Raw genomic sequence first — 12,500 nt, forward strand, 5'->3', positions numbered from 1 at the left:
CTGTCTCTGCTTCTCCTTCTGCCTCTGCCTCTGCTTCTCCCCCTGCCTCTCTGCCTCTCTGCCTCCCTCCCTCCCTCCCTCTCTGCCTCTCTCTCGCTCTCTTTCTGTGTGTGTTTGTGTGTCTGTGTCTGTGTCTGTGTCTGTGTGTCTCTCTCTCCCGACTTCTCATTTACCTTACACAAGTGAATTAACCCCTAAAAGTTTTGTTCTGCTTCCATAGCACTTTGCTGTCTTATATCAGAGGCATGCAGAATAAATGTATCCCAAAAATAGTCTTTTTAATATTTGTATGTTATCAGCAATAGAGAAGACACTAGGGTTGTAACATTTAAGAGGGAACAAAATACAATATTGTTGCAATTATGGTAGAGACAATACAAAAATAAGATAATCGGTATGTGATGGTTATAAATAAATTTAAAGCAAAGTATAAAGCCAAGCAGATTGGCACACAATTATAATTCTAGGATTACATCAGGAGAGGGGGTGATAGTTGAAGGATCCAGGAGTTCAAGGTCTGTCTTGTCTACCTAAATTTGAGGTAAGCCTGAGCTACCTGAGGTTAGCCTGTCTTAAAAGCAAAACAAAAAGTTAATTAAGTAAGTAGTTAATTAAAGGATTCTTGGGGAGAAAAGGGAGGGTAATGTTAAGTATGATCAAAATAGGCTTTGCTGAGAATTGACATTTGAGTGAAGAACTGAGGGATGCCAGACAGGCATCTTGAGAACAATTGAATTGAATTGAAGGAGTCTCTATAGGAGAGCAATCAGCACTGGAGAAAGACCCCAAGGCAAAAGCAAGCTGCAACATTCCAAGGCCATCAGGGAGGAGAATACAGGTGAAATCGGGTGGTCCATGGGAAAGTAGCAAGGGATAATTGATATAATTAGCAACAAGTTGATAATTCATTGAGAAAACAGACCACTAGAGGCTTAAGGTTTTATTCTGGGCAGACCAAAGCCACTGTAAACAGAGTAGTAACTTAATCTCCTTATGCTTTAGGAAGACCACTGCAGGCAGAAAATAGATCAGGCATAGAAACAGAAGCAAGAAAATAAGAACTTCCTGTATTCTAAGGAAGCAACTACAGTTGCTTAGAGCCAGAGTCCTAACAGAAAAGGCACTGACAAATGATTGGCCCCCAAGTATGTTTTAATGATATTGTTACTAGAATTTTCTGAGATATTCAGTGCCAGACATGAGAAAAATAGAAGCATCTTTCTTTCTCCTCCCAATTAGAAAGCAGAAGCAATTTTTGCTAGTCATAAGACATACAGTGGGAGAAATAATTAAATAATTTGGAAGTTTCATGCTTAATCTATCTACTTTAAATATTCAAATAAATGTTAATAATGCATAGCTTGACTTTTGAGCCAACCATTTGGCTCAACCGACTGGGGGAAATGCCAACCCAAGTTCAAAAGTGTGCAAGTCATCAGGTATAGATCTTGCCGAAAACAGAGAGAGCTGAAGAGAGACCAAGGAAAAGAGAAGAGTAGGAAAAGAGATGAGGTTTCCATAGACTCCCCTTTGGGGTTCCCCTTTTTTGAAAGGTCCAGGGATTTATAAATAGCACTGAGAATAGGCATGGATTGAGAAAAAAAAAAAAAAAAACAGGAGGAAAATTTGGGGAATCTGGAAAGCCAAGCGTTCTCAGGGAGAGAATTTTCAGTCGTACCATATACAATCGGTAGGCAGGTCAAGTAAGATGGGGGTCACACGTGTGGACTATTGGTTCACTCATACGGAGATCACTACAACAGTGTTGGCAGGCAAGAGTATAACTGAGTTCAAGAGTAATCACTGCGCTATGGCTACATGAAATATTAACACTAGAAGAAACTAATTGCAAGTTTTCTGAAAGTCTGACGTTGTCAGACTAAAACAGGTAGTAGAAAGATAAAGGTCGCTGGTGCGGGAGCAGAGGGCTGGAGCAGAGTCCATGGCCAAGGGAGAGCACTGTAACCGCTGCCCCGGTGGAATTATGGCTGCAGACAGGAAGGGCAGGTGCACTTGTGCAGATGCCATGCGCAGGCACATGGGCAAAGCTTTGTATCACTCACCAAAGCAGAAGCAGTTTCACGAGAGCAAGGGTGTCTGAATTTCAGGACAGATGGGATTTTAAAGAGAGAGGAGAGAGTGAGATTGTCTCTTTCAGAGAGTGGGAGAGAATTGGTGAGAGCATGTGAAAGTAAACAGTATGCAGGCAAAATACAAAAAGCACGACCGGAAGCTGGGACAGAGAGAACTGGCCGGTATCCTCTTTTTCTCTTTAATCTCTATCAGAAACATTAACTTGAGTCGAGATAGGTTGCTGGGGAAAGCCCTGGAATCGACAACAAAGAAACCTCTGCTGTCTGTGTGGTATTCTAAAATAACAAAAATGTCAACAGCTATGTAAACAAAGTCAGATTATCTGGAATGTTCTCCCGTTAGGGATCAGATTTTAACTCATAGTGTGTGTGTGTGTGTGTGTGTGTGTGTGTGTGTGTGTGTGTGTGTGTGTGTGGTATGTGTGTGTGTGTGTGTGTGTCTGTGTGTGTGTGTGTGGTGGTGTGAGTGACAGAGAAAGAGAGAGAGAGAGAGAGAGAGAGAGAGAGAGAGAGAGAGAGAGAGAATACAAGAAAGTGCAAAGCAAAGCAAAGGCGCTGGGTTTGACAGAGTGAGAGGTGCCTTGTGATGTTTAACTGTCCTGCTAATTTCAGAGGAAGGAAATGTTTCCCCACCTCCCAGGGCTCACATCAGAAGCTGGGCTGGAAAGCAGAAGAGTCCCAAGAGAGCTGTCTCTCTACTCAGCAGTCCAGGGGGAGGCTCTTAAGTGACATTTCAACCAAGAGCAAAGGAGACCATTACCTAGTAAATGAAGATCCTTGTGCTTCAAGCTGATCCCTGACCCTCGAAGTTTGGGGGGGGGGGTGTTTTGAGTTCATTGGCCTACCAACCAAATTTGTCTCCTGAAGAAGAAAACAGATGGAAAACCAAGACTAAAATGAACAGGAAGAGGTAGGGAAGCTAAGTAATTATTTTTCTAAACTTGGAACGCAGGTATCAATTAATGAAGGAGGTAGGCAGAGCTCAACGGCTCTCCCAAAAGAGATCAGATTTCTCGATGTTGCAAACTGGCCACTTCACTGCCATGGCAGAATGTCTGTCTCCCCAAGATTAAACCGTTAAACTTTCCACGTGTCCCCCACACTGGTACCCCACAGTGCTAAGGAACCCAGAAGCTTTCTGCCCATAGTGCAAAACAAGTGTGTATCTCACGGATGTGATCACAGGCAGCAAGTGTGTGTCTCACAGCAGCAAGTGTGTCTCACGGATGTGAACACAGGCAGCAAGTGTGTCTCACGGGTGTGATCACAGGCAGCAAGTGTGTGTCTCACGGGTGTGATCACAGGCAGCAAGTGTGTGTCTCACAGGTGTGATCACAGGCAGCAAGTGTGTGTCTCACGGGTGTGATCACAGGCAGCAAGTGTGTGTCTCACGGGTGTGATCACAGGCAGCAAGTGTGTGTCTCACGGGTGTGATCACAGGCAGCCCGTGTGTGTCTCACGGGTGTGATCACAGGCAGCAAGTGTGTGTCTCACGGCAGCAAGTGTGTGTCTCACGGGTGTGATCACAGGCAGCAAGTGTGTGTCTCACGGACGTGATCACAGGCAGCAAGTGTGTGTCTCACGGTCGTGATCACAGGCAGCAAGTGTGTGTCTCATGGTCGTGATCACAGGCAGCAAGTGTGTATCTCACAGGTGTGATCACAGGCAGCAAGTGTGTGTCTCACGGACGTGATCACAGGCAGCCCGATTTCTTCTCAGTTGCTCAATTTCTAACTCCTGTCAAGTTCTCTCAGGCCTACTGGCAGGTTCTGTTTGCTGGTATTTTGGGTTAGACCTGAGGATACTCCTAGCATTTCACGCCTCCAGCATGACATGTTGCAGCTAAGTTCAAAAGACCATGGAACCGTTATAAAGAAATGACTGAGCCGGAGTCTCAGGTACAATGCCAACAGTTACAAAGAATGAACTGGCCAGGAAACCTTAATGCCTCTATTAATATAGCTGTTAATTTTGAAAAGCTGTGACAGCTGTAACATCTTTTTTAAAAGAAAGAAAAAAAAAGAACATTTTTCCTTTATCTACAAAATGTTCCTTTCTTTGTACATTGCAGCTGCCTCAAGCCCCCTTCTACTGACTGTTTTAATTTGTCTTTAATATCAGATGTGCCTTATCGATTTTTTCCTGTGTATATTTTCATTCTGAATAATTCAGAGGCATGAATTTTTTCCCCATTATGGTCAATAGCAGGAGCAAATTTGGAGAATAATCAATTGAGCCCTGACTGACAATTCCTGCTGTTGATATCCCCAGACGTGAGGGAGGGGGGACCAGCAGGGGATAATACGACCCAACAGTCAATCATAGCTATCAGCAAACGAGCCAACGCGGGTTTGTGTGAGGGATGGAGATCCATTCGGCGGGCCCGAAAGGCCAGCTGATAGTTGGCTCTCTCTCTTCTTCATCACACAGCTCTCCAGCTGTGCAGGGGAGAGTTATGGCCTATTCTCCTATACATTGCCCTCTTTACTAACGTAGGTTTAAAATCGTGACTTGAAGGTGTCATCTTTCATATGAATGTGTACATCATTGAAGCATCAATTCTTAATGATTTGTTCATATTTTAGCCGCACTTTTTACAAAATAGGATAGGAAAATTGGACAGCTTCCAGGAAGCCAGTTTGGGGAATAAATAATTGTCACATTTTAATTCGGATAATATGGTTGAAATTAATTATCATAGAGCTGACAGAAACAATACGAGTTGGTCTAGTCTCCTCTCACCTGCAGAAAGATCCCATTTTTCTGTGTCTGTCTTGGTGCTGGCATTCATCCAAGACTTTGACACACTCAATTTACTACAAAATTGGCAGCGCTCTATCTCATAAAGGAATCCAAGTGTAACGATAAATATTATACCCAATGCACGGTACGATTAGTATAAATTGAAGGAGAAGTAATAGAAAAAAAAAATCAGACATTGGGCTTCCACAATTACAGTATTTTAGGTCATCTATCTCTTTCCTAAGACATTTTTATAAAATTCCTGAGTTAACAGGATGCACTAGAGGCAGGTGGGCGTCTTCATCCTCCCGGAGCTGTTGAGATCAGAACCAAGAGAGCAAAAGGGACTTGGGTTAACACAGCAATTCAATTTCAATTATGTAGAGTAAATGGTCTTTTTCAGGTCTGGTGGTTTTTGAAAACTATTTGAAGGTCTGGTGTCATATGCATGTGGTTTGTGCTGATCTGTAAAAGTAATGACTGTCACATTAATAAGATTTAAAAAACAGTATAATTATGATGTCTGACAGTCACAGACAAATATTTCTAACATGATGTCCAAGAAACAACCAAGATCCCTAACAAATAGTTGATTATAAAGAAAGGTCTTAGAATTTAAAATGTCCATAATGGATATCTGCATTTGTATAACTCCAGCAGAGATCCATAAAATTTAGAAAATATCTGTAGTTAATTGTAAAATAGCTTATAGTTAAATAATAGCTTGATGTACGCAAAGAAAATGGGGAATTTAGAAGTCCTGGTTTAGTTTACTATAGATAACTTATTTATAAATCCCTGTAATTTATTATTAATGTCCTTATACAATAATCGCTCATGCATATAAACACAGTTAACCTTAAAATTTCATACTGATTCCCTTTTCTTTACAAAAGAGATGTTTTTGCTTTAGAATTCATTAGCCTTAAAGGTTCTTGAGGACATTAAAGAAATATGTTACTATAAATTTTATAGGGAAAAATACTGATTCTTTATTCACAATCTCATTTTACTCATCAATAAACATTATGGAAAAAATTAAACTTTATTTTCTTGGAATTAATTTTACTGTTATAGCTTATATATCAAAAATCAAGCATCAACTATCTGTAAAGTTATAAATGATTTTTCAAACAGTAACAGAGCTTTTCTCAGGTATATTACATCCACACTTATGTGTTCCAATACTCTGTTTAGCAAAGATTCTCTAATTTCTTCATGTTCTCTAGGGGAAAATCAGATTTTGGTGTAATAAATTCCTTGAGAACTATGTAGTACATCAATGTGATATGCTACATGTAGAATATATTGCAAAACAGATTTTTTTGTAGATGATAATATATGTGACAATGGATATTTTCCAAAATGGATCAAATGCTGATGAAAAATTAGAATCATGATATTGCAAGCATAACCACTATCAAGCAACAAGAAAAGATATTTAACAAAGCTGAATTAGTAAAGATGAGGATATTTAATGAAGCTGAATTAGTAAAGATGATGCTCTCTTGGACTGCTTCTCCTGGTCAGCTATAAATGTTTTAGCAATTTATATTATGTTGATATCAGAATATATATAATCTCTTCTTGAAATAAATAAGAAGAATTAGATTGGTTGAGACAGAAGATCTGGGTACAATAATCACTAAGTTATTTGTGTAGTCTTAGCTGGACTAGTAAATATTAATACTAATACTAATAACAACAACAATAATAATAGCTACAATTTATATAAGGGTTTCTTTCAATCAGAAATGTTTCTATCAAACCAAAGTTACTATGAGACAAGCACCATTATTATTTGCATTTTGCAGATGTTGAATTTAAGGACTATAGAGGTAATAGTTGCTTCAAGTTACACAATATTGTAAGTGACTGTATCAAGAGACTAAACTCAGGTCTGGTAGTCTCTTAATCCCCTAAATGTGTTTTGTCTATACAAATATCAGAAGTGCAACAAAAAATTGCCTTCAGCTTCTGAACACTGTTGCTCAACTTTATATGCACATAAGATTCCCCCCACACTCCTCTTCTTGAATTGTTTCCTTACTTTAATTTGTTTAATTGTTTGTTTTGAATAAAAAGTCTTTGGTTCTAAATGCTTCCATTCACAAGGCTCATAAGAAAGTCACTGAAAAATACTGAGAAAAGAACCTTATGGTTGACTCATTGCCCTCCCTTCAAGAATCTTGGCAGATTGGGAAACAAGGTAAGGACAGCTGTTGATGAAAATGATGGTGCCACAGATACAGCATCCCCATCATATAGAACCTCACAATGCTGACATAGATACAGCATCCCTCATCATACAGGACCTCCCTGGGTAGCTGAAGGACTGTGACAGGGGCAGCAGCATCTGACAAATGCATCCCCTAAGGATGTGCTTCCTCTCTGCCAAGGCTCTCAGCTCAATCTCTATAACTCAGTCACCATGCCACAGTGAAAAAAGTTCATTATGTTCATTATGGTGTCCTATAGAAAATATCCCTTGTTCAAAGAAGTACCACAGTTTCAAAGAAGAGAGATCAAGAGACCTTAACTAATCTTGGATGTGATTTGGAACTAGGGGTGTAAGTTCAACCCAAACCCTTTCTGCCATGTTATAAGTGGTTGGTCCTGAACAACTTAATCAACTTCTTTGAGCTCTCATTTCTTCAACTGGAAAGAAAAGTATAATGAGCAGTTGTAGATAGATACGCGTACAGGATGGTTATGAAGAATTAGCAATGCCATGAGCATTCAGCACCTGTCACAAAGAATGAGCTCAGAAAGTATTAGTCCCCATTCTTTGGAACAAAGAAATGTCTGTCTAAATATTACCTAGAAATTTACAACAAAGTTGGACAATTCTTATAAGGAAGAAGCTAGTACTTCAGATTCTGAGTAAAGATATGCTCAAAAAGGAAGAATGAAACAAAACAAAACAAGATCAATACTCCTTTCAGAAAACTAATTCCCTATCTGCTAGGTCAAGCCAGTCCTGAAACTCAAACCCATTCTAAACTTCCGTCTCAGGAGCAAATAGTACCGTGGTCATGTGCCTGCTCAAGTACCTTCAGGAGGGCTTTGCAAACCCCCACATACCCAAGAGGGCTTGTGTGTGCCAACATATTTCATCTTAAATTTATTTAGTAGCAGGGAAATATGTTGAAACGATATGGATAAGGCTCCAGCAAAGTACATGATGGATTTTTATGTGTGTATTCCAGAAAGAAAACCATGTCTCCTTCACAGGCCATAATTGTGGGACTATGCTAATGGAAATCACTCTAACACTTTGTTCATAAGGGTCATTTATAAATGATGTATGAATGTCCATAAATGCCTCTCTTATTTGCTATTAATAGTTAGGAATGCTATTATTTTTACATAAGCCAGTGTTATGCCTTTTGAATGGAAACAACAATAGGTATAATATGTCGGAACAAGTCTACAGATAAAATAAGCATATTTTTGCTTGGTTATTAACTACAATAAAGTATTTCCACTTGGGTTATTTAAGGTTGTATTTAGATTTCATCTTTAATTTGAAAAAACCTCAGGGTGCTATTTTCAATGAAATGTATCAATCATAACACTTCAGCTAAATTACTTACTGTGATCTTACCACTTAACGCACACTTCAAGACCACAAGTGACTTGTCATGAAAATATTTTCCTTTCTCGGAGTTTAAAATTATACTAGCAATTTTGTTCAATAGGATTTGTTTCCATGAAAGGCTCCATCACACACTGGCACTGCCAGGCACAGTGAGGGGAATGTAAAATCCCAGACATTTAGTCCTTTGGCTTGCCCTTGCCTACAGAAGGAAGGAGACAATTACCATCTAATTCTTCTTCCCAACCGGGGTAGCATGCTTCAAAAGTAGAGACAGAAGTTTTGAGTGCTCTCTTGGGACTTTGCAGATCTTATTAAATGTTCATTTCACGAAGCACTTTGTTCCAGATGCAGAAGAAAAGGTAAATGCTCCCCGGGGTCATTTACCTAAAGAGTGTTCCATCAGTGTTTTGTGTGGAAGAACCACCCAGCAATATCTTGAGCAGAGATTATTTTTTTTAAAGATTTATTTATTTATTATATGTAAGTACACTGTAGTTGTCTTTAGACACTCCGGAAGAGGGCATCAGATCTTATTATGGATGGTTGTGAGCCACCATGTGGTTGCTGGGATTTGAACTCCGGACCTTCAGAAGAACAGTCGGGTGCTCTTACTCACTGAGCCATCTCACCAGCCCGAGCAGAGATTATTTTATTTCCCTCATTCAGTACTCTTTCCATCCAAAAATGTACGTTTGGAAGGCTTTGGAAGGACCTGGGCTTTGGAAGCCACAGACTACAGCTACCACGCCTGGAAGACGGTGGATAGGTTTCTAAGGGAGGGAACAGACACCTAAACGCTAATACAATTGAATGGTGACATGCTACATGATGCAGCAGAGAGGAGAAGAAAGGGAAGAATGTGTCTCCCTCCACCTACGACATTACCAGCTCTTTTTCTGATACTTAGCCTTTCCTGCTAGTTCACTCTAGAATCTCAAATAAATCCAGATTCTAGGCAACACCACATTGTAGGCCATTTTCAGAACTACAGAAGGAGGGAAAAAAAAGTCGATGAATGTTATGAGTTAAAGGGGAGAGCAAATTAAATAGGGAAAAAAAAAAACCACGGATTTTTAAAGCAATAAAGCTGCCCTCTCTTGTTAGGCATGTCGCTATGCATTTATCCAAGTCCACAGCAGTACAACATGAAGAATGTACCCCCATGTAAATAAACTACATGCCTCGGGTGCTTACTGCACACCAGGGCAGCGTCATCAGCTGACGTAAGCGTGCTACTCTGGCGGGGAACATTGATTCCGAGACTACGAACATGGAGAAAGAGTGTGCTGGAGATCGCTGTTCTTTTCTGGTGTAGGCTTAACTGACTCTGAAAAGTATTGCTCTCAATAAGAGCGTGCTGCTGAGAAGGAAGGCACTTTGAGTGTCTTCTGGGTAAGCAGAGGATACTGAGTGGCATGAGCTGGGGAGGGGCAGAAAGTACGAGGAAGGACTCCAGGCTCCCAGGCCAGCAGGTAGAAGACAATCTCAGTCATATTCACTTTTTTGCCCTAGGCCAAATGTGCCTAAAAGCTTCAGGCCTTTGCACAGTGCCTCTCTCGGGGCATTGATTCCCTCAAAAGCCACGTGCTTACTTTCCCAGTCTGACTCCTGGGAAAACATCAGGTCTGCCGATATTACCATTCAATGTTACTTCCATTCTTTAATTGAGGAGAGGCGGAGGACCTGTAATAATACAAGAAAATTTTGATTCTTATGAACCCTGCCCAAGGATGACATACATGGTGAGGAGCAGATAGATGAAGATTCTAGATAAAACTTTGTTTCTGCTTTAGGGCTCTCAAAATTCTTTTTTTTTTTTTTCTGAATAGATTTATGGAATCTAAGCATGCTAATATAAAAGCAGGTGGGTGGGGGTAAGGTAATACTGTGAATCCTGTTGTTCTGCACTTCAGAATGCCATACATAGTCACTGAGACATAAGTAGGCTCACAGAAATACTGATCAAATAAATAGAAGACTTAGTAGACAAGATGGATAGATGAATAGATGGGTGAGTGCTGCCCCAGATTCACTTCCTCCTCAGGGTACTGGGTGGTTGCACACCAAGCTAGACATGAGGGAGGGAAGCTTAGTAGGGGTCGGTGAGCATAGCTCAGGATCTCAGTAGGCAATGAATGCATGGGCAATTAATACACCCAGGAACAGCTTCAGGGAACTGGGTAGGTTTATTGGGGGAGGGGAGGAGTGTTTATGTCCTTTGGATGGTGGCCAGGGTCCATGGGGCAAGGTTTGTGTGGCTGAGTACCATTAGTCAGGGCAGGGATGTTAGAAGATGCTTCATACTCAGGGGATGTGAGAGGACCTTATAAGTCAGGGCATGGATGTTAGAAGATGCTTCATACTCAGGGGATGTGAGAGGACCTTATAAGTCAGGGCAGGGATGTCAGAAGATGCTTCATACTCAGGGGATGTGAGAGGACCTTATAAGGTCAAACAAGAATGCCGTCTGATAGCTGTCAGGGTAACAAAGTCTTATTGGGATTGATGGTGGGGAGCCAGCTCTGTGATGCCAGGTTGGGAGTAGAGGGGGTAGCCAGTACTTGTCATCCTCATATTTGAGGCATCCCAGGTTGAAATCCCCTCAACCCTTCCTCCATAACCCTGGGCCATTACAGTCCCACAGGTGAGTGGATGATGAGTGAGTGGTTGAGTGGTTGGATAGATAGATGGCTGGCTGGATTAATGATGTGTGGGTGGATGGGTGGATGGATGGACAGATGGACAGAAACATGCCTAAACCAAATGTCTCGACATTGGTTTTGCTCTTACAGTCCTACGAAGCATGTGTTATTATTGTACCTCTACTTTTCTCTTCTCCAAAACTGTCATTGATAAGCAGTGAAGAATGGATTTATTTTTAAGATAAGGAAATGGAAAAGAATGCACAGGAGTTAATACACCTATCCCACTGTCTCTTGCTCTGATACCTATCTTTTATCTATCTCCCCTGGCATTTCTCACATATATTATTAGGCTATAAACTCAGAAAGTTGGAAGAAGTGGAGTCCCAAAGACACAGAGTATGACCCTTGTGGAGTTACAGATGTGAGGGTGGAAAAGAAATGTTGTTCTTCTCTGATCAAGGAAGGGCCTTACTATCACCAGCAATAGAGAACAGAACACCATGGCCAGTTCCCACCATTGTCCTCGCTCTGATAAATGCTGCACCACTAGATCAGGGAAACACAATGCACGTCTGTGGTTGTACCTTTCATATCTTAGTTTCCTCTCTCTTTTTAATAATTGTATATTTAAGATTCTAGTGTCTTTACCTAGAGAAGAGGTTTGTAGTGTCAGGGGACAGCGCAAATGAGAAATTAAAAATGGGATAGTTGAGAAATTGGATAATTTAATCTGAAGTTAGTCTATGGATCCCATAAAACTGAGAAGGAAAATGTAAGCCTTTTTTTTTAGTTCTGTGTCGAACTCAGGATGAGCATGAGATTAACCCACAGTGGAGAGAAGAGGTGAGATTTTACAACTTTAACCCTTAGCAAGCTGGAAGTCATCTATTTGCAGGTCAAGTTCCTGTTCTGCTAGAATGACTTACATCGTCAAACATATATATCTCTTAATAGCATCCCTTGGCTATGGGAATGTGGGACATGGTAGGAAGCACTCAGTAATTCCCCAAGTCTGACGCAGAGAGAAACACTGGACCCTAATCAGAGAGGTGAATGACAGAGCTGCCATCAGATTTCAGCCATGGCCACGGGTTAGATGACCTCACTTAATCTTTAGGATGGTAGTGGAGCCCCATTTCACCAGTAAGCCAGAGAATTTTCAGTCATGTTGCATTATTTAAATAAATATATAGAGAATTTTGTTAAAAAAGAAGACTTGGAGGGCTAAAGAGATGACTCAGCTATATTGAAGGCTAGGCTCATGTCTTAGTCAGGGTTTCTATTCCTGTACAACATCATGACCAAGAAGCAAGTTGGGNAGGAAAGGGTTTATTCAGCTTACATTTTCCACATTGCTGTTTATCACCAAAGGAAGTCAGGACTGGAACTCAAGCAGGTCAGAAAGCAGGAGCTGATGCA

This window comes from Mus pahari, chromosome 8 (genome assembly GCF_900095145.1).
Source record: "Mus pahari chromosome 8, PAHARI_EIJ_v1.1, whole genome shotgun sequence".
NCBI lineage: Eukaryota > Metazoa > Chordata > Mammalia > Rodentia > Muridae > Mus > Mus pahari.